The sequence below is a fragment of the Hyperolius riggenbachi genome, chromosome 8, assembly GCF_040937935.1.
Source record: "Hyperolius riggenbachi isolate aHypRig1 chromosome 8, aHypRig1.pri, whole genome shotgun sequence".
Lineage (NCBI taxonomy): Eukaryota > Metazoa > Chordata > Amphibia > Anura > Hyperoliidae > Hyperolius > Hyperolius riggenbachi.
In genome coordinates, this window is record NC_090653.1 from 297,144,389 (window position 1) to 297,171,952 (window position 27,564).

The 27,564-nt window shown below is 52.2% G+C and overlaps 1 protein-coding gene across 3 annotated transcripts in view; it reads left to right on the top strand.

Moving 5' to 3' along the window:
- Positions 1–27,564, top strand: part of RALGPS1 (Ral GEF with PH domain and SH3 binding motif 1) — a 574,444-nt gene that overhangs the window by 463,559 nt on the left and 83,321 nt on the right. The gene's annotated exons all lie outside the window — the stretch shown is intronic.

Consider the following 27,564-nt stretch of genomic DNA (forward strand, 5'->3'; position numbering starts at 1 on the left):
GAACTTGTGAAAATGACTTTGCTAGGTATGGAAGTTTATCCCCCTCTTCAGGCAGTGGGCCGCATATCACAGCAGCCAGACCTTCCACAGTGCCCTTAGTGGTGGCGGGAGGGATTGCATGCCCTGACACTCATCCTCTCATCGTTCCTCGTGGGAGGAGGCAGTGAGTGGTATGACCCAACCCCTGAGGAGATGCAAAGTGCTGAGGAGAGCAGACTGCTCCATCACTCCCCATTACAAGTCTCTCTGGCAAAGACGCAGATCTTTGTGTATAGCGAGACAGATCTGTGTTTAGGGAGGCAGATCTTGGTATGGGGGAGGGGGGCAGGTCTTTGTGTATAGCGAGACAGATCTGTGTGTAGGAGGGCAGATCTTGTTGTGGGGGGGAAGGAGGGAAGATCTTTGTGTATAGTGAGGCAGATCTGTGTTTAGGGGGCAGATCTTGGTATGGGGCAGGGGGGAGATCGTTCCTCGTGGGAGGAGGCAGTGCGTGGTATGACCCAACCCCTGAGGAGATGCAGAGCGCTGAGGAGACCAGACTGCTCCATCACTCACCATTATAAGTCTCTCTGGCAAGGATGAAAGTGACATCAGCCACAGCCACCGCTCTCCACTGCTCTTCAGTATAATGTAAAACAGAAGGCCCGGTAAAAAGCATCTTTAACACTCCCCCTTGGTACATTATAGCCTTGAGCAGTGATCCAGGAGTAACAGCGCACAGCTGCAGGGAGCCATACCATCCGGCATATCAGGCAGCGTGCATCTGTGTATAGTGTACGGGCGCCTGCATTGCTGAAAGAAGTGTTCAGGCCCTAATCCTACACTATCTATAGACCTGCAATATCAAAGAGATAGCCTGGAAGACAGCAATGTCTGACGCTGGGAATACTGTATAGTTCAGAAGGCAGAATCGGCAAGCAGAGACTCCAATCAAGAATAGCAACATGTTTCCTGTGCCAGCAGAGCTCAGAGGTCCCGGCTACTAAGGGCCCGTTCTTATAATCGCAAAACGTTTTGCGGGAGTGATTTTCCCGCGATTAATGCAGAAAAATCACTGGACACTGCGGCGGTTTTGGAGCAAGCGCGATTAGCATGCTTTGCACGCCACTCACAATCGCTAATCGCAGAACGTTAGTCGCCGGCAAACCGCTGCATGCAGCGTGGTTGCGGTTATCGCTAACCGCAATCGCGCAGTGAGAACACTGCCACTTGCTACATCGTGTAGCAGTTTTTGTAACAAAGTTCCCAATGTACTGTTTATCTGCTCTGAAAGCTGCCAGTGCATTTTCTTGCATAGCTGCTGTATTTATATATTAAAATCTATCTAGTGATCACTCCTCAGCTCTTTCTGCTTCTACAGCAGAGAGTGCTCATTTTCAGCACAGCTAGGAATATAGCAAAGTAAAGTAAACAAAAGATAATGTTATCACCTCTTTGGATGCGGCCAGAAGCTGCCCATTGAAACAAGGAGCTTTCCTCTGAAGAACAAAGTGCTGTGTTTAACTGTTTGAATGCTGTTCTGCTACAATTTTTTTTTCTGTTAGTAGATTTTAGGGCCCATTCACCCTAGCAATTGCAGAACGCTAGCGCAATTTTCGAGCGATCGTGATTCGCTGTTTATAAGCACTGTAAGTGCCCGTTCTCACTTATTCGATTAGTGGCCCTTTTACCTCTAATCTCTACACACAATACAATTTTCTCACAAATTTACTGTCAGATCGATTATTTCCAACAGGTCCAATCTGATTTCCGATTGATCTTCCACAGTAGTGAACGGAAAATCTGTCAGAAAATTGATCCGAAACCAGATCGGACCTGTTTAAATAATCATTCTTGACTGTAAACCAGTCAGAAAATTGTGTCGTGTGTACCAGGTATAACTGGTGTTATGTGGAAGGATGGAGAGTCTTTGGCAGGACTTTATGGGTATATTATGCTAGAGTCCATTAGAGGAGGAATAATGGTGAGGGTCAGAGAACAGAGGACGTAACTTGCGTGCAGCAGATTTCACACGATCAGTGGCGGATGTGGGGAACCCGTAGCAGGATGTGTATTTCCCACCTGGCCCACTGACAGCTGACGTTCAGTCCTGTGGCCGGGGTCGCTCTTTAGTATCTGGTTTTTGTCAGTCTGCGGAGCACCTTGTGAAGTCTAGGGCGAGATCCCATCTGGATGGGGAGGTGTTTGTGTTTATTCCCGGTGACAAGGGAACGCAGGCGATGACGGCGCTCTGTATACTGGCGGACGCTCCTGTGTGAATGGTCACAAGGGAATGCAGGCGATGGCGGCGCTCTGTATACCGGCGGACGCTCCTGTGTGAATGGTCACAAGGGAATGCAGGCGATGACGGCGCTCTGTATACCGGCGGACGCTCCTGTGTGAATGGTGACAAGGGAACGCAGGCGATGGCGGCGCTCTGTATACCGGCGGACGCTCCTGTGTGAATAGTGACAAGGGAACGCAGGCGATGGCGGCGCTCTGTATACCGGCGGACGCTCCTGTGTGAATGGTGACAAGGGAACGCAGGCGATGGCGGGTCTCTGTATACCAGCGGACGCTCCTGTGTGAATGGTGACAAGGGAACGCAGGCGATGGCGGCGCTCTGTATACCGGCAGACGCTCCTGTGTGAATGGTGACAAGGGAACGAAGGCGATGGCGGCGCTCTGTATACCGGCGGACGCTCCTGTGTGAATGGTGACAAGGGAACGCAGGCGATGGCGGCGCTCTGTATACCGGCGGACGCTCCTGTGTGAATGGTGACAAGGGAACGCAGGCGATGGCGGCGCTCTGTATACCGGCGGACGCTCCTGTGTGAATGGTGACAAGGGAACGCAGGCGATGGCGGCGCTCTGTATACCGGCGGACGCTCCTGTGTGAATGGTGACAAGGGAACGCAGGCGATGGCGTGCTCTGTATACCGGCGGACGCTCCTGTGTGAATGGTGACAAGGGAACGCAGGCGATGGCGGCGCTCTGTATACCGGCGGATGCTCCTGTGTGAATGGTGACAAGGGAACGCAGGCGATGGCGGCGCTCTGTATACCGGCGGATGCTCCTGTGTGAATGGTGACAAGAGAACGCAGGCGATGGCGGCGCTCTGTATACCGGCGGACGCTCCTGTGTGAATGGTGACAAGGGAACGCAGGCGATGACTGCGCTCTGTATACCGACGGACGCTCCTGTGTGAATAGTGACAAGGGAACGCAGGCGATGGCGGCACTCTGTATACCGGCGGACGCTCCTGTGTGAATGGTCACAGGGGAACGCAGGCGATGGCGGCGCTCTGTATACCGGCGGACGCTCCTGTGTGAATAGTGACAAGGGAACGCAGGCGATGGCGGCGCTCTGTATACCGGCGGACGCTCCTGTGTGAATGGTGACAAGGGAACGCAGGCGATGGCGGCGCTCTGAATACCGGCGGATGCTCCTGTGTGAATGGTGACAAGGGAATGCAGGCGATGGCTGCGCTCTGTATACCGGCGGACGCTCCTGTGTGAATGGTCACAAGGGAATGCAGGCGATGACGGCGCTCTGTATACCGGCGGACGCTCCTGTGTGAATGGTGACAAGGGAACGCAGGCGATGGCGGCGCTCTGTATACCGGCGGACGCTCCTGTGTGAATGGTGACAAGGGAACGCAGGCGATGGCGGCGCTCTGTATACTGGCGGACGCTCCTGTGTGAATGGTGACAAGGGAACGCAGGCGATGGCGGCGCTCTGTATACCGGCGGATGCTCCTGTGAGAATGGTGACAAGAGAACGCAGGCGATGGCGGCGCTCTGTATACCGGCGGACGCCCCTGTGTGAATGGTGACAAGGGAACGCAGGCGATGACGGCGCTCTGTATACCGACGGACGCTCCTGTGTGAATAGTGACAAGGGAACGCAGGCGATGACTGCGCTCTGTATACCGATGGACGCTCCTGTGTGAATAGTGACAAGGGAACGCAGGCGATGGCGGCGCTCTGTATACCGGCGGACGCTCCTGTGTGAATGATCACAGGGGAACGCAGGCGATGGCGGCGCTCTGTATACCGGCGGACGCTCCTCTGTGAATAGTGACAAGGGAACGCAGGCGATGGCGGCGCTCTGTATACCGGCGGACGCTCCTGTGTGAATGGTGACAAGGGAACGCAGGCGATGGCGGCGCTCTGTATACCGGCGGATGCTCCTGTGTGAATGGTGACAAGAGAACGCAGGCGATGGCGGCGCTCTGTATACCGGCGGACGCTCCTGTGTGAATGGTGACAAGGGAACGCAGGCGATGGCGGCGCTCTGTATACCGGCGGACGCTCCTGTGTGAATGGTGACAAGGGAACGCAGGCGATGGCGGCGCTCTGTATACCGGCGGACGCTCCTGTGTGAATGTTGACAAGGGAACGCAGGCGATGGCGAGCTCTGTATACCGGCGGACGCTCCTGTGTGAATGGTGACAAGGGAACGCAGGCGATGGCGGCGCTCTGTATACCGGCGGACGCTCCTGTGTGAATGGTGACAAGGGAACGCAGGCGATGGCGGCGCTCTGTATACCGGCGGATGCTCCTGTGTGAATGGTGACAAGAGAACGCAGGCGATGGCGGCGCTCTGTATACCGGCGGACGCTCCTGTGTGAATGGTGACAAGGGAACGCAGGCGATGACGGCGCTCTGTATACCGACGGACGCTCCTGTGTGAATAGTGACAAGGGAACGCAGGCGATGACTGCGCTCTGTATACCGACGGACGCTCCTGTGTGAATAGTGACAAGGGAACGCAGGCGATGGCGGCACTCTGTATACCGGCGGACGCTCCTGTGTGAATGGTCACAGGGGAACGCAGGCGATGGCGGCGCTCTGTATACCGGCGGACGCTCCTGTGTGAATAGTGACAAGGGAACGCAGGCGATGGCGGCGCTCTGTATACCGGCGGACGCTCCTGTGTGAATGGTGACAAGGGAATGCAGGCGATGGCGGCGCTCTGTATACCGGCGGATGCTCCTGTGTGAATGGTGACAAGGGAATGCAGGCGATGGCTGCGCTCTGTATACCGGCGGACGCTCCTGTGTGAATGGTCACAAGGGAATGCAGGCGATGACGGCACTCTGTATACCGGCGGACGCTCCTGTGTGAATGGTGACAAGGGAACGCAGGCGATGGCGGCGCTCTGTATACCGGCGGACGCTCCTGTGTGAATGGTGACAAGGGAACGCAGGCGATGGCGGCGCTCTGTATACCGGCGGATGCTCCTGTGTGAATGGTGACAAGAGAACGCAGGCGATGGCGGCGCTCTGTATACCAGCGGACGCTCCTGTGTGAATGGTGACAAGGGAACGCAGGCGATGACGGCGCTCTGTATACCGACGGACGCTCCTGTGTGAATAGTGACAAGGGAACGCAGGCGATGACTGCGCTCTGTATACCGATGGACGCTCCTGTGTGAATAGTGACAAGGGAACGCAGGCGATGGCGGCACTCTGTATACCGGCGGACGCTCCTGTGTGAATGGTCACAGGGGAACGCAGGCGATGGCGGCGCTCTGTATACCGGCGGACGCTCCTGTGTGAATAGTGACAAGGGAACGCAGGCGATGGCGGCGCTCTGTATACCGGCGGACGCTCCTGTGTGAATGGTGACAAGGGAACGCAGGCGATGGCGGCGCTCTGTATACCGGCGGATGCTCCTGTGTGAATGGTGACAAGAGAACGCAGGCGATGGCGGCGCTCTGTATACCGGCGGACGCTCCTGTGTGAATGGTGACAAGGGAACGCAGGCGATGACGGCGCTCTGTATACCAATGGACGCTCCTGTGTGAATAGTGACAAGGGAACGCAGGCGATGACTGCGCTCTGTAATCCGACGGACGCTCCTGTGTGAATAGTGACAAGGGAACGCAGGCGATGGCGGCACTCTGTATACCGGCGGACGCTCCTGTGTGAATGGTCACAGGGGAACGCAGGCGATGGCGGCGCTCTGTATACCGGCGGACGCTCCTGTGTGAATAGTGACAAGGGAACGCAGGCGATGGCGGCGCTCTGTATACCGGCGGACGCTCCTGTGTGAATGGTCACAAGGGAACGCAGGCGATGATGGCGCTCTATATACCGGAGGACGCTCCTGTGTGAATGGTCACAAGGGAACGTAGGCGATGGCGGCGCTCTGTATACCGGCGGACGCTCCTGTGTGAATAGTGACAAGGGAACGCAGGCGATGGCGGCGCTCTGTATACCGGCGGACGCTCCTGTGTGAATGGTGACAAGGGAACGCAGGCGATGGCTGCTCTCTGTATACCGGCGGACGCTCCTGTGTGAATAGTGACAAGGGAACGCAGGCGATGGCGGCGCTCTGTATACCGGCGGACGCTCCTGTGTGAATGGTGACAAGGGAACGAAGGCGATGGCGGCGCTCTGTATACCGGCGGACGCTCCTGTGTGAATGGTGACAAGGGAACGCAGGCGATGGCGGCGCTCTGTATACCGGCGGACGCTCCTGTGTGAATGGTGACAAGGGAACGCAGGCGATGGCGGCGCTCTGTATACCGGCGGACGCTCCTGTGTGAATGGTGACAAGGGAACGCAGGCGATGGCGGCGCTCTGTATACCGGCGGACGCTCCTGTGTGAATGGTGACAAGGGAACGCAGGCGATGGCGTGCTCTGTATACCGGCGGACGCTCCTGTGTGAATGGTGACAAGGGAACGCAGGCGATGGCGGCGCTCTGTATACCGGCGGACGCTCCTGTGTGAATGGTGACAAGGGAACGCAGGCGATGGCGGCGCTCTGTATACCGGCGGATGCTCCTGTGTGAATGGTGACAAGAGAACGCAGGCGATGGCGGCGCTCTGTATACCGGCGGACGCTCCTGTGTGAATGGTGACAAGGGAACGCAGGCGATGACGGCGCTCTGTATACCGACGGACGCTCCTGTGTGAATAGTGACAAGGGAACGCAGGCGATGACTGCGCTCTGTATACCGACGGACGCTCCTGTGTGAATAGTGACAAGGGAACGCTGGCGATGGCGGCACTCTGTATACCGGCGGACGCTCCTGTGTGAATGGTCACAGGGGAACGCAGGCGATGGCGGCGCTCTGTATACCGGCGGACGCTCCTGTGTGAATAGTGACAAGGGAACGCAGGCGATGGCGGCGCTCTGTATACCGGCGGACGCTCCTGTGTGAATGGTGACAAGGGAACGCAGGCGATGGCGGCGCTCTGTATACCGGCGGATGCTCCTGTGTGAATGGTGACAAGGGAATGCAGGCGATGGCGGCGCTCTGTTTACCGGCGGACGCTCCTGTGTGAATGGTCACAAGTGAATGCAGGCGATGACGGCGCTCTGTATACCGGCGGACGCTCCTGTGTGAATGGTGACAAGGGAACGCAGGCGATGGCGGCGCTCTGTATACCGGCGGACGCTCCTGTGTGAATGGTGACAAGGGAACGCAGGCGATGGCGGCGCTCTGTATACCGGCGGACGCTCCTGTGTGAATGGTGACAAGGGAACGCAGGCGATGGCGGCGCTCTGTATACCGGCGGATGCTCCTGTGTGAATGGTGACAAGAGAATGCAGGCGATGGCGGCGCTCTGTATACCGGCGGACGCTCCTGTGTGAATGGTGACAAGGGAACGCAGGCGATGACGGCGCTCTGTATACCGACGGACGCTCCTGTGTGAATAGTGACAAGGGAACGCAGGCGATGACTGCGCTCTGTATACCGATGGACGCTCCTGTGTGAATAGTGACAAGGGAACGCAGGCGATGGCGGCACTCTGTATACCGGCGGACGCTCCTGTGTAAATGGTCACAGGGGAACGCAGGCAATGGCGGCGCTCTGTATACCGGCGGACGCTCCTGTGTGAATAGTGACAAGGGAACGCAGGCGATGGCGGCGCTCTGTATACCGGCGGACGCTCCTGTGTGAATGGTGACAAGGGAACGCAGGCGATGGCGGCGCTCTGTATACCGGCGGATGCTCCTGTGTGAATGGTGACAAGAGAACGCAGGCGATGGCGGCGCTCTGTATACCGGCGGACGCTCCTGTGTGAATGGTGACAAGGGAACGCAGGCGATGACGGCGCTCTGTATACCAACGGACGCTCCTGTGTGAATAGTGACAAGGGAACGCAGGCGATGACTGCGCTCTGTATACCGACGGACGCTCCTGTGTGAATAGTGACAAGGGAACGCAGGCGATGGCGGCACTCTGTATACCGGCGGACGCTCCTGTGTGAATGGTCACAGGGGAACGCAGGCGATGGCGGCGCTCTGTATACCGGCGGACGCTCCTGTGTGAATAGTGACAAGGGAACGCAGGCGATGGCGGCGCTCTGTATACCGGCGGACGCTCCTGTGTGAATGGTCACAAGGGAACGCAGGCGATGATGGCGCTCTGTATACCGGCGGACGCTCCTGTGTGAATGGTCACAAGGGAACGCAGGCGATGACGGCGCTCTGTATACCGGCGGACGCTCCTGTGTGAATGGTGTAGAATCTGACATATGTACATATTTCACCACTGGAAGAATGCAGACCTTGAACGCAAATATTAAGTTTTCCATCTGCGCCGGCAGCTTCTCTCTCGTCTTCCGACCGCTGAAACCAAATAGAAGTATTTTCACAGCGGAGGAGGCCGAGGCCTCGCACAGATTTGCTGCACATGTTGCCAGATTTTTCCGCAACACAAAAGGACCCTGAGACGGGCGTGGAAACAAAGTGAGTCAGTGTTTGTTGGGAAGATTGCGTGATGTTTATCCTGCGTACAATCGTCGTGTGCGTGGGAGACGGGATATGTATCTTCTTATTGTCATTCTGCATGTCTGTGGTGTGGGGAGAATTCCCTGTAGTAGTAATGAGCACCTGTCATTACAGAGGCCACCATATTGCCTTCAGTTCCTGGGTCAGAACCGGACACTCTGGATCTCTGTTCTGTAATATGACACTATTAGAATTAGGCACCAGTAATAAGAAAAATGGTAAACCACTGGGCTATTGGATGGCGTGTTTGTGGACGTTAGTTTCTGACACTGCGTACTAGTGATGGGAATTCCGGCTCTTTTCAGAGAATCGGCTCTTCTGAATCGGCTCCCATTAAAGAGCCGGCTCTTACGGCTCTCAATCGGCTCTTCATTAAATATCACTGGACACCACTCAGAATCGGAGTAAAAGCCCCGCCCCCGTCTCCATGACAATTCCAGACTGCTTCTCTGACTGGGGCAATCCCTCCTGCTACTGCTCTGCTCCGCCCCATACACTCCTACAAGCTGCAAGAGGAGGACTACATCTCCCTGCAAGCCTCAGCGCCCTTTATTACACAGCAAAGCAGAGCTCTGTGGGGCGGCTGAGGCATCGGCTCTTTCAAAACCGAGAACCGGCTCTTGTCGTTCGCAGCAAAGAGCCGGCTCGTTCGCGAACGACCCATCACTACTGTGTACGTTTCCATATCAGAGGCAAGAGCTACACTGGGGCACACTGCGGCACAGCCGTGTGAAGCCCCCCCGAGTCACTGTGCCCCCCTGAGGTAAAGTTTCACATTATCCCTCTAGAGGAGGCAGGCTGCTATTTCAAGCTCGACTATGCAAGCACAATCTATACGACAACGTTCTCAGAGGCAGGCTTCTGTCTATCCTCAGAGCAGGGTGATAACCTTGTCAATTATTTTATATACAAGTAGTCCCCGCTTAACGAACGTGATAGGATTGTTCTTAACTTGAACCTGTTCTTAAGTTGGAACGTTGTGCAATCTCTGTCCCCTGTACCTCCTCTGTGCCTCCAGTGTCCCCCTCTGTGTCTCCTCTGCCCTCTGTACCTTCTTATATAAGTTTAATTTTTTTTCTTTGATTTTTTTTAAAGCCCAATTTGAAAAAAAAAATTTGACTTGTTCTCATGGCAACACAGAATCCATGCCGTTCATATCGGCGGGTCGTTCGTAAGTCGGGCGTTCGTAAGTCGGGGACTACCTGTAATTTATTTAGGACGTTAAAATAGTGCATTAAATATTGTAGAGAAAATTCAAAAATAATTAACAGTTAAAACAGGAGATTCCCCAGTAAAATAAAGGGGTAAGAGAAATAATTGGTTGCGTTTGGCCTGTCTAGTCTTTGGATTGGGCGGATCTGCGTATTAAAGTGCGGCGGTGAAATGTCCTCCTGCGCAGTTGTGTAGCTGGAGATTATGGAGCCCTATAGCACAATTTCTATGGGGCCATCAGATGTAGGCTCTCTTTATTGGCCCTCAATGAGCAATGCGACCCGATGTCTATAAGCTGATTGGGCCATTTACATTCCCGTGCAATGTACACTGTGTATAGTCCATGAGCACCGAGACAAAGTCACTGGGTGGAAAGCAAAGGAGAGTTAATAGTGCACACATCCAGTACCACCTGGGTCCCCTCCTCTCCAGGGCCCCCTAGCAGTTGCTGTGGCTGCTATGGCTATTCCTACGCCCCTGCTGCTCCGCCTCCCAGCAGATCCACATCAGAAGGCCCCGTACAAGCCTTAGCCTAATGTTCTGATAGGCCGTGTTGGAGGAGTGGGCAGCACCCATGGACTGGCTGGAGACCTGCAGGCCCTCAGCATACAGAAACAGGCCCATGTGCAATTCACCTTTTCTCCTGAGTTATCTCCCAGGAAATCATTTTCAGCTTCTCTTTAAAATAACTTTTCAGCATTTAACAATTGAAAAAGTACCCAAGAGATGGTGGCAAAGTGCTGTTCACATTATTGTGCATTTTATCCTGCTTGCCGGTGGGTTATAAAGCATTTTATGACAAGGTGTAAAACTATCACCCAGGAGAAAACTCCTGTGACATGCATGTGGGCCACAGTCTGTTAGACATAAATGCGTGTGTCATTTCAGCTTACCAAAGTTATCCCAGCAAAGTTATAATCTATGCGTATCCACCAACATGGAGATACCAAATATGAATACAATAATTCATTGCCCTGTGCCCGCTGCCCCGTGTTCTGTGCCCTGTGCTCACTGCCCCGTGTTCTGTGCCCTGTGCTCACTGCCCCGTGTTCTCTGTTCTGTGCCCTGTGCTCACTGCCCCGTGTTCTGTGCCCTGTGCTCACTGCCCCGTGTTCTCTGTTCTGTGCCCTGTGCTCACTGCCCCGTGTTCTGTGCCCTGTGCTCACTGCCCCGTGTTCTGTGCCCTGTGCTCACTGCCCCGTGTTCTCTGTTCTGTGCTCACTGCCCCATATTCTGTGCCCACTGCCCCGTGTTCTGTGCCCTGTGCTCACTGCCCCGTGTTCTCTGTTCTGTGCCCTGTGCTCACTGCCCCGTATTCTGTGCCCTGTGCTCACTGCCCCGTGTTCTCTGTTCTGTACTCTGTGCCCACTGCCCCGTATTCTGTGCCCACTGCCCCGTGTTCTCTATTCCGTGGCCTGTACTGTGTTCTCTGTGCTCGCTGCCCCGTATTCTGTGCCCTGTGCCCACTGCCCCATGTTCTCTGTTCTGTACTCTGTGCCCTGTTCTCTGTTTTGTACTTTTTACTCTGTGCCCACTGCCCCGTGTTCTCTGCCCTGTTCTCTGTTCTGTACTCTGTGCCCTGTACTCTGTGCCCACTGCCCTGTGTTCTCTGTTCTGTACTCTGTGCCCTGTACTCTGTGCCCTGTGTTCTCTGTTCTGTGGCCTGTACTCTGTGCCCTGTGCTCACTGCCCCGTGTTCTCTGTTCTGTGACCTGTACTCTGTGCCCTGTGTTCAGTGTCCCGTGTTCTCTGTTCTGTGGCCTGTACTCTGTGCCCTGTGCTCACTGCCATGTGTTCTCTGTTCTGTGGCCTGTGCTCACTGCCCCATGTTCTCTGTTCTGTGGCCTGTACTCTGTGCCCTGTGCTCACTGCTCCATGTTCTCTATTCCGTGGCCTGTACTGTGTGCTCTGTGCTCACTGCCCCGTGTTCTCTGTTCTGTGCCCTGTGCCCACTGCCCCGCGTTCTCTGTTCTGTACTCTTTACTCTGTGCCCTGTACTCTTTACTTTGTGCCCTGTACTTTGTGCCCACTGCCCCGTGTTCTCTGCCCTGTTCTCTGTTCTGTACTCTGTGCCTTGTGTCAGGAACCGGCCCGCGGCACGCCTGCGTATACGGTTCCCGACTGCGGGTTTGACCAGACTGAGAGGGGAAGCAGCCTTAGTCAAGCTAAAACAAGGCTGGAACCCCTCAGAACACCTCTCACTGCCACCACTAGCGGTTCGCTAGACACTTCCACTCTGCTGTCGAGTCCTCAGCGCGCACTCCGCGTTTTGCGGATTTGGGTCAGCTTTGCGCTTAGGCCAAATACGGGAACGCCACGCACCCACACACCCACACAGTTGCAATCTTACACTGTCGTGAAGCAAAGACCCACTAACAGTCGTTCCGAACGATACTGTTAGCCACTCTGCTGTCGCTACTCGCACTGGCGTTGTTCGTACGTTGGGTCAGCTGCGCGCTTAGGCCAACGGATGACAAACGCCCCCACACACAATGCAATTACAATTTCATACGGTAGTGTTGCTCACACATACAACTAGGCATGAACTTATACACGGTTACACTTCAGTCTCTTCTAGGCTATGAGTGTTAGTTTAGTACAGCAGAAGTCAAGCTTATTAAATAATAATTTAATATTCCAGAAAAACATAGAACAGTGCAGAACTTAATATATACAAAAAGATTACAAAAAACAAAGTAAAAATAGTTACAAGATAAAAGTTACAAAGATAACACACAAAGCGATTTTGCTTACCAAAATAAAGGAGTCCAGATAGAAGAATCGTGGACTTTTGTGTGGACGGACACAGTTCTGGCTAGGCCAGGAGTCCACTAGCTTAGGCCAGGAGACCAGCCGTAGCTACCGTCAGAAGAGAACTGATTTGAGGTAGATGTCCCCTGGTTTTTATAATGAAATATTCGCCTCGAGGCTGTAAGCCTGTGTGGACGGGGGGAAGCTAGATTTAATTACATCCTCAGTCATAATTGGATCTCCAGAGATCCAACATCCACCTGCGAAAAATGTACAATAGCCCACATACATGAAAAGACTTCCAATAGATGTAATTTACAGGTTATAGCTTGCACCTCCAGGCAATAATTCAATTTCCTCACAATGAAATAGTGTTTAACACACATGCCAACTTTTGGTGCAGCTACTCTTCCTGACTTAAGGCCCATACACACGTCGGATTTTTCTGAACGACCCGTCGTTTGAACGTTCCGTCGTTCAGTCGTTCGCACGTCAAATCTGACGTGTGTACAGACTATCGTTCGGGTGATAAGACTGGTTTCCAGCGATCCGCCGGGCGGATCGCTGGAAACCAGTCTTATCACGCGAACGATAGTCCGTACACACGTCTGATTCCGCGTGCGAACGACTGAACGACGGGACGTTCAAACAACCCGTCGTTCAGAAAAATCCGACGTGTGTATGGGCCTTTAGCCTACAGTTCTTCACTTCCTCAACAGAAGTGTAAATGTTTCAAGTGTCAAGGACTTCAACACACTTCACTTCTGCCATTGTCTTATTACCCCAAGCATTATTCACTGAAGTCCTCTTTAGATGCAAATATAGGTCTTTGAAGTTCCCTGACTATGTCCTGATTGGTATAATGGGACAATAGGGCTTCTAATTAGCTCCCTGCTCTCCAAGGAACTGAGGGTAATTGTATTCCACACTGTCACACAGACAAGTACAGCTTCCCCTAAAGCCAGATGATGACCCATACATACGCATCTGAAGTACAGTACATAGCAGTCAGACAGGCAAATGAAAATATTATCCTTACATCATAAGCACCCCAGTATATTCCTGACACCTTGTACTCTGTGCCCACTGCCCTGTGTTCTCTGTTCTGTACTCTGTGCCCTGTACTCTGTGCCCAATGCCCTGTGTTCTCTGTTCTGTACTCTGTGCCCTGTACTCTGTGCCCGCTGCCCCGTGTTCTCTGTTCTGTGGCCTGTACTGTGTGCTCTGTGCTCACTGCCCCGTGTTCTCTGTTTTGTGCCCTGTGCTCGCTGCCCTGTATTCTGTGCCCTGTGCCCACTGCCCCTGTTCTCTGTTCTGTACTCTGTGCCCTGTTCTCTGTTCTGTACTCTTTACTCTGTGCCCTGTACTCTGTGCCCACTGCCCCGTGTTCTCTGCCCTGTTCTCTGTTCTGTACTCTGTGCCCACTGCCGTGTGTTCTCTGTTCTGTACTCTGTGCCCTGTACTCTGTGCCCACTGCCCCGTGTTCTCTGTTCTGTGCCCTGTGCCCACTGCCCCGCGTTTTCTGTTCTGTACTCTGTGCCCTGTTCTCTGTTCTGTACTCTTTACTCTGTGCCCTGTACTCTTTACTCTGTGCCCTCTGCCCCGTGTTCTCTGCCCTGTTCTCTGTTCTTTACTCTGTGCCCTGTACTCTGTGCCCACTGCCCCGTGTTCTCTGCCCTGTTCTCTGTTCTGTACTCTGTGCCCACTGCCGTGTGTTTTCTGTTCTGTACTCTGTGCCCTGTACTCTGTGCTCACTGCCCTGTGTTCTCTGTTCTGTGGCCTGTACTCTGTGCCCTGTGCTCACTGCCCCGTGTTCTCTGTTCTGTGGCCTGTACTCTGTGCCCTGTGCTCACGGCCGCGTGTTCTCTGTTCTGTGGCCTGTACTCTGTGCCGTGTGCTCACTGCCCCGTGTTCTCTGTTCTGTGGCCTGTACTCTGTGCCCTGTGCTCACTGCCCCGTGTTCTCTGTTCTGTGGCCTGTACTCTGTCCCCTGTGCTCACTGCCCCGTGTTCTCTGTTCTGTGGCCTGTACTGTGTGCCCTGTGCTCACTGCTCCATGTTCTCTATTCTGTGGCCTGTACTGTGTGCTCTGTGCTCACTGCCCCGTGTTCTCTGTTCTGTGCCCTGTGCCCACTGCCCCGCGTTCTCTGTTCTGTACTCTGTGCCCTGTTCTCTGTTCTGTACTCTTTACTCTGTGCCCTGTACTCTTTACCCTGTGCCCACTGCCCCGTGTTCTCTGCCCTGTTCTCTGTTCTTTACTCTGTGCCCTGTACTCTGTGCCCACTGCCCCGTGTTCTCTGCCCTGTTCTCTGTGCCCACTGCCGTGTGTTCTCTGTTCTGTACTCTGTGCCCTGTACTCTGTGCTCACTGCCCTGTGTTCTCTGTTCTGTGGCCTGTACTCTGTGCCCTGTGCTCACTGCCCCGTGTTCTCTGTTCTGTGGCCTGTACTCTGTGCCCTGTGCTCACTGCCCCGTGTTCTCTGTTCTGTGGCCTGTACTCTGTGCCCTGTGCTCACGGCCCTGTGTTCTCTGTTCTGTGGCCTGTACTCTGTGCCCTGTGCTCACTGCCCCGTGTTCTCTGTTCTGTGGCCTGTACTCTGTGCCCTGTGCTCACTGCCCGTGTTCTCTGTTCTGTGGCCTGTACTCTGTGCCCTGTGCTCACTGCCCGTGTTCTCTGTTCTGTGGCCTGTACTCTGTGCCCTGTGCTCACTGCCCCGTGTTCTCTGTTCTGTGGCCTGTACTCTGTGCCCTGTGCTCACTGCCCCGTGTTCTCTGTTCTGTGGCCTGTACTCTGTGCCCTGTGCTCACTGCCCCGTGTTCTCTGTTCTGTGGCCTGTACTCTGTGCCCTGTGCTCACTGCCCCGTGTTCTCTGTTCTGTGGCCTGTACTCTGTGTCCTGTGCTCACTGCCCCATATTCTCTGTTCTGTGGCCTGTACTCTGTGCCCTGTGCTCACTGCCCCGTGTTCTCTGTTCTGTGGCCTGTACTCTGTCCCCTGTGCTCACTGCCCCGTGTTCTCTGTTCTGTGGCCTGTACTGTGTGCCCTGTGCTCACTGCTCCATATTCTCTGTTCTGTGGCCTGTACTCTGTGCCCTGTGCTCACTGCCCCGTGTTCTCTGTTCTGTGGCCTGTACTCTGTGCCCTGTGCTCACTGCCCCGTGTTCTCTGTTCTGTGGCCTGTACTCTGTGCCCTGTGCTCACTGCCCCGTGTTCTCTGTTCTGTGGCCTGTACTCTGTCCCCTGTGCTCACTGCCCCGTGTTCTCTGTTCTGTGGCCTGTACTCTGTGCCCTGTGCTCACTGCCCCGTGTTCTCTGTTCTGTGGCCTGTACTCTGTGCCCTGTGCTCACTGCCCCGTGTTCTCTGTTCTGTGGCCTGTACTCTGTGCCCTGTGCTCACTGCCCCGTGTTCTCTGTTCTGTGGCCTGTACTCTGTGCCCTGTGCTCACTGCCCCGTGTTCTCTGTTCTGTGGCCTGTACTCTGTGCCCTGTACTCACTGCCCTGTGTTCTCTGTTATGTGGCCTGTACTCTGTGCCCTGTGCTCACTGCCCCGTGTTCTCTGTTCTGTGGCCTGCACTCTGTGCCCTGTGCTCACTGCCCCGTGTTCTCTGTTCTGTGGCCTGTACTCTGTGCCCTGTGCTCAATGCCCCGTGTTCTCTGTTCTGTGCCCTGTACTCTGTGCCCTGTGCTCACGGCCCTGTGTTCTCTGTTCTGTGGCCTGTACTCTGTGCCCTGTGCTCACTGCCCCGTGTTCTCTGTTCTGTGGCCTGTACTCTGTGCCCTGTGCTCACTGCCCCGTGCTCTCTGTTCTGTGGCCTGTACTCTGTGCCCTGTGCTCACTGCTCCGTGTTCTCTGTTCTGTGGCCTGTACTCTGTGCCCTGTGCTCAATGCCCCGTGTTCTCTGTTCTGTGCCCTGTACTCTGTGCCCTGTGCTCACGGCCCTGTGTTCTCTGTTCTGTGGCCTGTACTCTGTCCCCTGTGCTCACTGCCCCGTGTTCTCTGTTCTGTGGCCTGTACTCTGTGCTCTGTACTCACTGCCCCGTGTTCTCTGTTCTGTGGCCTGTACTCTGTGCCCTGTGCTCACTGCCCCGTGTTCTCTGTTCTGTGGCCTGTACTCTGTCCCCTGTGCTCACTGCCCCGTGTTCTCTGTTCTGTGGCCTGTACTCTGTGCCCTGTGCTCACTGCCCCGTGTTCTCTGTTCTGTGGCCTGTACTCTGTGCCCTGTGCTCACTGCCCCGTGTTCTCTGTTCTGTGGCCTGTACTCTGTGCCCTGTGCTCACTGCCCCGTGTTCTCTGTTCTGTGGCCTGTACTCTGTGCCCTGTGCTCACTGCCCCGTGTTCTCTGTTCTGTGGCCTGTACTCTGTGCCCTGTACTCACTGCCCTGTGTTCTCTGTTATGTGGCCTGTACTCTGTGCCCTGTGCTCACTGCCCCGTGTTCTCTGTTCTGTGGCCTGCACTCTGTGCCCTGTGCTCACTGCCCCGTGTTCTCTGTTCTGTGGCCTGTACTCTGTGCCCTGTGCTCAATGCCCCGTGTTCTCTGTTCTGTGCCCTGTACTCTGTGCCCTGTGCTCACGGCCCTGTGTTCTCTGTTCTGTGGCCTGTACTCTGTGCCCTGTGCTCACTGCCCCGTGTTCTCTGTTCTGTGGCCTGTACTCTGTGCCCTGTGCTCACTGCCCCGTGTTCTCTGTTCTGTGGCCTGTACTCTGTGCCCTGTGCTCACTGCTCCGTGTTCTCTGTTCTGTGGCCTGTACTCTGTGCCCTGTGCTCAATGCCCCGTGTTCTCTGTTCTGTGCCCTGTACTCTGTGCCCTGTGCTCACGGCCCTGTGTTCTCTGTTCTGTGGCCTGTACTCTGTCCCCTGTGCTCACTGCCCCGTGTTCTCTGTTCTGTGGCCTGTACTCTGTGCTCTGTACTCACTGCCCCGTGTTCTCTGTTCTGTGGCCTGTACTCTGTGCCCTGTGCCCGGGGAACGCAACATTTTCTCTCTGGATTGCTCATGTTCTATAAAACCTGTACGTAGCCTAGTTATGTTCTGTACTTGTAGATGATGTAATCCCACCATTAAATATTGGATGAGACGGCCAACTGTAAATCCTGCTATAATGGCGTTATTTGCCTTGCCAGCACTTTTATTTCATGTGTAAAATGAATTCATTTGGGGCAAACATGAAATTTCACAGCTGTGAAGTCTTTTTCTTAGATAATTCTTCTGGACTGGCAATGGAAGGACTCTCGACAGTCTTTATGGTCACATATTTAACCCTGTTTTTGCTAGGGGTGGATCTTGTAAGGAATGATGATCCCCCGCCTCCAGTAACCTGACCTTAGGCCGAGACCAGCCTTAGGCAGAGAGTTTTGGCATTTTCTCAGATAATGCCATAACTATATGGATATTCAGCATATGATATAATAACCAACATTTTATGCTCTGTCATAATGTGTTGAATTCGTGGGTACCAATCATGCCTGGTTTACCAGCTTCCCTGTCTAGGGGATTGATATCTCAGGCTGTGGACCAGCTAGAAGAATCATTAGCCTCTTCAAAGGTTTATCGACCTTGGCGTATTATTCACTGTGAGCCGCGACCTGCTGCGGCCGTGCTGCAAATGATGTCACAATGTGGAATTATATACAGTATATCAGAGTTGAATCAGAGGACAATGGATTCCATCTTCCCCTGACAGGAGATGGGGAAGGAATGTGGCAAGGATCTGGTTTTGCTGACTCCCTTTGATGTAGAACCCATAGAATGTGAGCGGTCTGCTTCAGGGAAGAAGTAATGGTTTTATTGCCCCTCTCACCCAGCAGAAATGTAAACAGTCACTTGCTATAGAAAGTGACTCATTCATGATAAACAGGGCTGTGGAGTCGGAGTTGGAGTCGGAGCCGAGGAGTCGGAGTCAGGGCAATTTTGGGCACCCGAAGTCGGAGTTGGAGTCGGAGTCGTTGATTTCATAAACTGAGGCGTCGGAGTCGGATGATTTTTGTACAAAATCCACAGCTCTGTTAAGTATTAGACTAAGGAGTCGGAGTCGGGGCCATTTTGGGTACCCGGAGTCGGAGTCGTGGTTTCATAAACTGCGGAGTCTGAGTTGGAGTCGGAAGATTTTTGTACCGACTCCACAGCCCTGCTGACAAAAACACCTTTTTTTAAGTCAAACGAAACTAAAGGGGTATTCCCCAGCACACCTTTGTGTGAGTGATTTCCTACGATAGGCGCATCTAGCGCAGGTGAATCCGTCACTGCTTGAAACATGGAACCAATTCTCTGCTAGGGTAACATCAAATGTATGCTCGCCAGTGCTAGAAGCCTTTCAAATACAATGGATGAACTAGAGCTGCTAACTTGATGGCCCCTCATACATTCAGCACTTTTATTTGATGTTTGAAATGAATTCTTTTAGGCTACACATGTAAAACTGCCGATAATACAATCATTCAGGATGGATTGGGTACACCGGTGTCAATGTTTACATACAATACGGTCTAAATAATCTGGTTGGGTATACGATCAGTCAATAAATATTGCCCCGTTAGTGGGTGCTTTAGTAAGCTTCCGATCTGCAGTTTCTGTGGCCAGCCAAGGCAGCATGGGTTGCTGGAGAAAAGGCGGGCTGGTGAGCTGCTTGCTTCATATAGATGGATCTGTGCGGGATGGATAAGAGGAGTGAAGCATCTTCATAAAGCAGGACCTGTATAGATAAAGAGCCAACGTTACTGCAGCCATACATGGACAGATCGCTAACGATTCTCATAATGCTGATCTCTGACGACGTGTGATGATGTCACCCAGTCACCCATGATGGATATGATGTCAGTGGCATTGCGCAGATGGACGGATATGATGTTAGTGCCGTGGCAGTTCTGGGAGATGTGATGTCATGACTTTTCCTGGGGATGGGGATTTGGGGGTTTGCTGATCTCACATATCGGATCTGTTCAGACGATGGTAAAATGCCGTGGCATTTCTGGCAGGATGTGATGTCATCACTTGTCAGACCAGAACAATTCAGACTTGGGTGTACTGATTGAGGAGGAATTAAGCTTCAGGAATCAGATCTCGGCTGTTGTGAAACATTCCTTCTTTTACCAAAGGAACATTGCAAAAAATAAGCACCTCATACCTCCAATGGATCTTCCAACCCTAGTCTACGCCTTCATGGACTATTGCACAGCAAGGCTGTTAACTAGCCAACCCCGCCACATAACACGACCCTAACTCACTCACAAACAGACTGCAGCGAGCTCCTGTGTAGTTAGACCTGATCTAGTAGCCGGTGCACAATCCCTCTGTGGGTCCCCACTCCACTCACAAATCCATACAATAAATACGAAGGAGGCACTCCAATGGCTTTCAATCTTGCGTTTTATCAAATACCAGCAATACACTATGGCCTCAATTCACTAAGCTTTATCAAACACTTTATCAAACGTTTGAGAATTTACCTCATGGGTAAAATCTCATTTTGAATTCACTAAGGTGTTATATCTTTATTGAATGTTTTATTGATAAAGGCTCCCTGCACACTGCATGCGATTCCGATTTTTAATCGGTTTTTACATCAGATCCCGATTTTTACTCGTTACTGCATGCTGCGTTTTTTTATCTGTTTTCTGTTGATTGCATTCAGGGAAAATCGGAATCGCAAAACGGATTTGCAGTGTGCAGGGAGCCGAACACCTTAGTGAATTCAAAATGAGATTTTACCCATGAGGTAAATTATCAAATGTTTGATAAAGTGTTTGATAAAGCTCAGTGAATTGAGGCCATAGTGTATTGCTGGTATTTGATAAAACGCAAGTTTGAAAGCCATTGGAGTGCCTCCTTAGTATTTATTGTACCCTAACTCACTCCCCTGGCTACCGATAAAATGGAGAATTCTGTTTAAGATTGGCTTATTGACATTCAAATCCTTGCACAATCTGGGCCCTTCATACCCTAAGCCAGCCTTTCGCAACCTTTTTACCTTGGAGGAACCCTGTAAATAACTTTTGGATCTCAAGGAACCCCTGCAAACAATTTTTTGGTCTCGAGGAACCCCTACATTTATTTTTCAGGAGGCGTGGTCTTTAAGTAGGTTAGGCTGCTAATTTCACCATCTCCTATTACACTGCCACTCATTATACTGTCTCCTGACCCCCCAATTTAGTGCTTCTTGTTACAGTACCACCTATTATAGTGTGCTCTATTATACTTCCCCCACGATGGGGTAAAATGCCAGGGAACCCCTGCAGAGTCCTCAAGGAACCCTGGTTGAGAAAGCCTGGTCTAAGGACTTGTTGCAACTGCATCACACCCCACACAAACTTCAAGATCAAAAGGCCCTAATAACTTGGTCACCCCCAGAGTCCACCTCAAAACCTTTGGAGACAGAGCCTTCTGTCATGCTGTCCTTACACTTTAGAACTCCCTGCCACACCCAATCAGGAAATCTCCATCCCATATAAGGATTTAAGTCCGAACTGGAAAGCCACCTGTTTAGTCTGGCATGTATGAACACCTGACTATTTCCTCTATAACAAAGTCCAGCCTACAAACCTGTACTGATCTGAGACATATCTATGCGCTTTTACTCCTATGGATGAAAAGCCCTTTACAAATGTTATTGTATTGGGGGGGGGGGGGGGGGGGATGGATGGTGGATCTGGGGGGATGAGATGTCATGACTTGGGATGGGGATTTGGGGGTGGCTAATCTCGCGTATATGCGCAGGCGTTGGTGATATACTGTGGCTGAATATCGTTACGTGTTCTGGGGGTATTGAGCAATCCTCATAGCTGACTGTTAGGTCCCGGGTTCTGCAGATTTATAGTTTCCGTCCTCTAGTCCAGGACGTTCTTCTGGATCTGGATTTTAGGGCTGAGGTTAGCTGGCGAGTTTATGGAAAACGTGACGGTTTATTTACACACGTGCGTCTGATACGGGCGGATGGGATTCATGCGTATTCTTGCTGCATTTTGTGTTAATGGCTGTGATGACTCATCCTGACTTGTAACAATAAATGTAAGAATACTAATTGCTGGCTCCACTGGCTGCATGCTTGTTCCAGGTCTTGCTCCACTGGCTGCATGCTTGTTCCAGGTGTGACTCCGCTGGCTGCATGCTTGTTCCAGGTGTGACTCCGCTCGCTGCATGCTTGTTCCAGGTGTAACTCTGCTGGCTGCATGCTTGTTCCAGGTGTGACTCTGCTGGCTGCATGCTTGTTCCAGGTGTGACTCCACTGGCTGCATGCTTGTTCCAGGTGTAACTCTGCTGGCTGCATGCTTGTTCCAGGTGTGACTCCGCTGGCTGCATGCTTGTTCCAGGTGTGACTCCGCTGGCTGCATGCTTGTTCCAGGTGTGACTCCGCTGACTGCATGCTTGTTCCAGGTGCGACTCCGCTAGCTGCATGCTTGTTCCAGGTGTGACTCCGCTGGCTGCATGCGTGTTCCCGGTGTGACTCCGCTGGCTGCATGCATGTTCCAGGTGTAACTCTGCTGGCTGCATGCTTGTTCCAGGTGTGACTCCGCTGGCTGCATGCTAGTTCCAGGTGTGACTCCGCTGGCTGCATGCATGTTCCATGTGTGACTCTGCTGGCTGCATGCATGTTCCAGGTGTGACTCCGCTGGCTGCTTGCTGGTTCCCGGTGTGACTCCGCTGGTTGCATGCTTGTTCCAGGTGTGACTCCACTGGCTGCATGCTTGTTCCAGGTGTGACTCCGCTGACTGCATGCTTGTTCCAGGTGTGACTCCGCTGGCTGCATGCTTGTTCCAGGTGTGACTCTGCTGGCTGCATGCTTGTTCCAGGTGTGACTCCGCTGGTTGCATGCTGGTTCCAGGTGTGACTCCGCTGGCTGCATGCTAGTTCCAGGTGTGACTCCGCTGGCTGCATGCTGGTTCCAGGTAATGATGGGATCACCAGTAGATTAATTCGGGATTCTAATGAGGATTAACTGCCTCAGCTGAGCACATGGGAGACGAGGGGTTACTTACCCATAAGTCTGTTGGCTTCTATGCGTACCAGACGTCTTGCACTCCTCCAATGGGACGCTTTCCAAGCCTCGTTACTGCACACTTCCTCCTTCAAGCCGGAAGGAGGAAGTTTGCGGTAACGAGTCTTGCAAGGCGTCCCATAGGAGGAGTGCAAGACGTCTGGTACGCATAGAAGCCAACAGACTTATGGGTAAGTAACCCGCCGTCTCCCAAATTCGAGTAGTTATCTACTGGTGATCCCATCACTAGTTCCAGGTGTTACTGGCACCACGCTGCTGGAGTATTGCGGACGCGTTTCGAGTACTGTGCGACAGCTGCGTGCGTACACTAAGGCCCGGTTCACACTTGCGTTTTGATGAAATACTTACCGGTGGCACGGGTCCGGTCCATTCTGAGAACATCCGTTCGCCATCAGGAGGCCATCGGGATCCGGTCAGATCACGTTCAGTTTTCATCCGGATCTTCTTCCGTTCTTCATGCGTCCTGAATCCGTTTCCGTTTTTCAAAGAGGGGCCTGGAAGGTCTGGAAAAGCTCTGGAGTCCTTCTTAGGGAAAGCCTGCTGTGCGGACATCATCATCCTCGTCCCGCGGGGCCCTGCGTCTGGATGGTCGGGTCTTTCCCTGTCCTCCGCTGTGTTCTGGGGTGGCTGTGGAGAGGCTGGGGGCTGTCCGGCGCTGGGTACATCCACATGGCCGCCTGTACCATAGGAGCTGAGGGGAAACAGAAGTGCACAACACACTTCCGGATGAAAGCCGGACGTCCTACCCCACTTCCTGTGGGGTTCTCTATGCCATAGCTTTCATCCGGAAGTGTGTTGTGCAATTCCGTTCCCCCTCAGCTCCTCCTGTGCTGGATTTCTTGTCCGGATCCGGTCCGGTTGCGGTGGACGGAGGACCGGTCCGGAAAATTTGAGCATGTTGGAAAATTCCGGACCGCAGACCGCATCTGGATCCGGAGGAACGGACGAGTGCGCACGAGTTCATTGATTAACAATGGACCCTTAATCGTCCATTCCGTTTGCGGAATTTGCAAGTGTGAATCGGGCCTAAAGGAATATTATTACACACTTTGTAATATTACCGTGTGCTGTGCATGTGCAGTAATATTAGCACACTTTGATGAATCAACCCTCATGTCACATGTCCGTTCCGGTACTATATGTACCCATGTTTATCTCATCATGTCACATGTCCGTTCCGGTACTATATGTACCCATGTTTATCTCATCATGTCACATGTCTGTTCCGGTACTATATGTACCCATTTTTATCTCATCATGTCACATGTCCATTCCGGTACTATATGTACCCATGTTTATCTCATCATGTCACATGTCCGTTCCGGAATGCCTCTAGTCTGCAGGCTCTGAGCTGAAGGAGGATGCAGGAGATATTTATCCTGCTTTGTCAGCCGTCACATCTGGAAGTGTCAGTCTGCAGGCGGATTGTAATACATTTCTGTCACTCCCAGTAATCTGAGGCGCTATGACAAGAGTAAGAACGGGCTTGTCTACACGTGGGTGACACGGAACCCACGCGGGTGCTGATAAGTCCCTGGCTTTGCCCAGAAAGAATAGAGTGATGAAATAACACATTATTCAGCATAACCCCCCCCCCCCCCCCCCCCCCCGATATAAGTGTAATGGGAGGATTATTACAGCTTTGGGAGACAGAATTAAAACAAAAGAATCCTCAAAAGCCCAGCAGCCCAAAGTCAGAGCTTGCTGTGCATTGTAATGAGGGAAATAAGTACTTGATCCCTATGGAAAGATAACTTAGTATTTGGTGGTAAAAAGTCACAGAGGTCAGGCGTGTCTTGCGGTTGGCCACCAGGTTTGCAGACACATCAGGAGGGATTTTGGCCACTCCCCTTTACAGATACTCTCCAAGTTACAATTGTTTTGAGACAAGTTAAAACTTAAGCTCCTTCCACAGATTTCACAGACTTTCTATCAGATTAAAGGGGCACTATGGCGAAAAATTGTAACATTTAAAATATCTGCAAACATATACAAATAAGAAGTAGGTTTTTTCCAGAGTAAAATGAGCCATAAATTACTTTTCTCCTATGTTGCTGTCACTTACAGTACGTAGTAGAAATCTGACAGAAGTGACAGGTTTTGGACTAGCCCATCTCTTCCTGGGGAATTCTCAGGCATTTATTTATTTTCAAAAGCACTTAGTAAATGGCAGTTGCTCTATCCAACTTCCAGTAAACTGTGTAGCAAGCAGGGAAGCTGGCCAGTATCATTGTTTAAATCCTTTTCAGGGGATATCTTTATAAAGAATAAAAGCCTTGCTGAGTATCCCCTATGAAGAGATGGACTAGTCCAAAACCTGTCGCTTCTGTCAGATTTCTACTTCCTACTGTAAGTGACAGCAATATAGGAGAAAAGTAATTTATGGCTCATTTTACTCTGGAAAAAAACGTACTTCTTATTTATCTGTTTGCACATATTTTAAGTTTTTAAATGTTTTCGCCATAGTGCCCCTTTAAGGCCTGGAGACTGGCTAGGCCACTCCAGGACCTTCATGTGCTTCTTCTTTTGTTGCCTTGGCTGTGTGTTTTGGGTCATTGTCTTGCTAAAAGAGCCATCTTCAGTGTTCTTCCTGAGGGATGGAGGTTCAGTGGCCCCTCCATGCCATGCCCTGCAGTAGTCCTGTTGTTCCCTTAGGGCTCTTTCACATCAGAGCTTGCGTTGGAGAACGCTCAAAGCATAAGTTTTGTTGTATGCGTTTTGATATGCGTTGCACTGCAGAGAGTGTGCGTTTTTAATCCGTTTTCAATGCGTTACAGCACATAGAAAAACGCAGGTAATTTGTTTTTCTTTTAATTTTCAACTTTCTACATTGTTCCTCTGTTGCATTCTGGGACTGATTGCCTGCGTTAACGGATTAAAAGCGTCGGCCGAAAAACTGCGCCTGGGTGCAGTGTAACGCAACGCACAAAAAGGCTGCGTTATATGTGAAATCTAAAATGAAAGTCTATGGACTTTCATTTCACCTTGGGTAACGCAAACTTTACCCTTTGCGTTGAAACGCAGAAAATCTGCCCTAATGTGAAAGAGCCCTTAGAGGAACTGCAATGCAAAATGTTTCCACCTTCTTGCATGACTGTAAGGCTGCTGTTCTTTGAGTTGTACGGTACTCACTATTTCTCTTCCTCTAAACGTGGCTTTTGGAGTTTATTCCAAAGACCTGTATTTTGATGTCATCTGAGCACAGCAGTTCCTCTCACACCTCCTCTAAGTTACTTTCCACAGGCCTTTGCAGATGCCTTCTAACCCTAACCCTGAGCAGGAAGGGGGGGGACTTTCTTGGTCCAGCAAGACTTCAACCCATTATGGTGTAGTGTGCAGGGCCGGAGCTACCATAGGAAAAAATGGGCCATTGCCCCAGAGCCTGTAGGGACCCCCCAAGGTGTCCCTCCCCCCATCTTAACTGTTGCTCCCCAGGGACTCTACAGAGTCTGTTAAGTTGAGAGGTGATTGGGGGAGGGTCAGCAACCAGCTCAGGGCCCCAGGAGGGAAATGTGGCTGCAACAAAGGGCCTCTAATGACACTTTTTGGTTGGGGGCCCCCCAGGCTAATTTTGCCCTAGGGCCCAAATGTTACTTGAACCGGCCCTGGTAGTGTGTTACCAATGGTGTTCTTGGTGACTGTAGACCTAACTTCCTTCATTAACAAGCTCCTCCCTTGAAGTTGTGGGTGGATCCCTCACCAATCCCATGATCATCCACACCTCATGAGGCAAGATCTTGCATGGAGCTCCAGAGCGAAGAGCAATGATGGTCATGTTTACTTCTTCATTTTCTGAATAGTTGCACCAACAATAGTCATCGTCTAACCAACTAAGCTTCTTGCTAAGGGTGTTGCCCGCCGACAGCTCTGTGCTCTTGCCCATGGTGAAGGAGAGTGTATTAGGCCTTGTCCACATTGCGTTCCGCTCGCCTGTCCGTCTGCGTCGGGCTGTTTTTGAGGCGTCTTTTTTTCCGATTCCCAGCGCTTGGGTGGGCGATTCGTTTTTGTGCTTAGTGGTTTTCTAAGCGTTTTTCCGAGCGGTATTTATTCCTAAAAATGCAATCGCTGCGCAAAGTGATTTTGTGAGCGTCTTGCGTTTCTCCTATACCTTCCATTGAGACGGATTTGCCTCAAAAATGGAACACGCGCCGCTTTGCTACCCGCACCGCGAACGACATGGCTGATATGAACCTTCTCATAGACATTCATTGGCTACGCAGTCGGGGGGCGTTTTTAAAAACCTCAGGCGGCCGAAAAAAAAGCGGAAAACGCCTGCAGTGTGAGCAAACCCTAATGAAAGGCTAATCCTGTCGACAGGTGTATTTTGACGATTTGAGATCAGGAGTATCTGTAATAGATTGATTGTAATCGATGTGCCAAATGGGCAATCTGTAGGAGCCAGAATTCTGCCTGGGTTGTTGGGGATCTAATGCTTTTTTTTTCAATCAATGACATGCAAAACAATGTATAACGTTTATTTAAAGAGAACCCGAGGTGGGTTCTAAGAATCCTAATTGCACACAGAGGATGGGTCTGCATAGAATGCCCAGCCTCTGTTGCTATACTGCTGCCCCCCACAGACCCCCTTGAGCTCTGCTATCCCCCCATAAATCATGCGGCGTGCTAAGTGACATGCAGCGTGTGGATAGCTGGCTGTTTGCATTGCCACTGTCAGTTTCGCTGCTCCCCCGCCTCCTCTATGTCGCCGCTCCCCGCCTGCGTCCCTTCCCTCCAATCAGTGGGGAGGGAAGGGACGCGGGAGGGCAGCGGTGACATAGAGGAGGCAGGGGAGCGGCGAGATTGGCATTACAAAGGTAAACAGCCTGCTAGCAAGAAGGTGCATGTCGCTAGCACAGCGTTTATTTTTCTGGAGGACAGCAAAG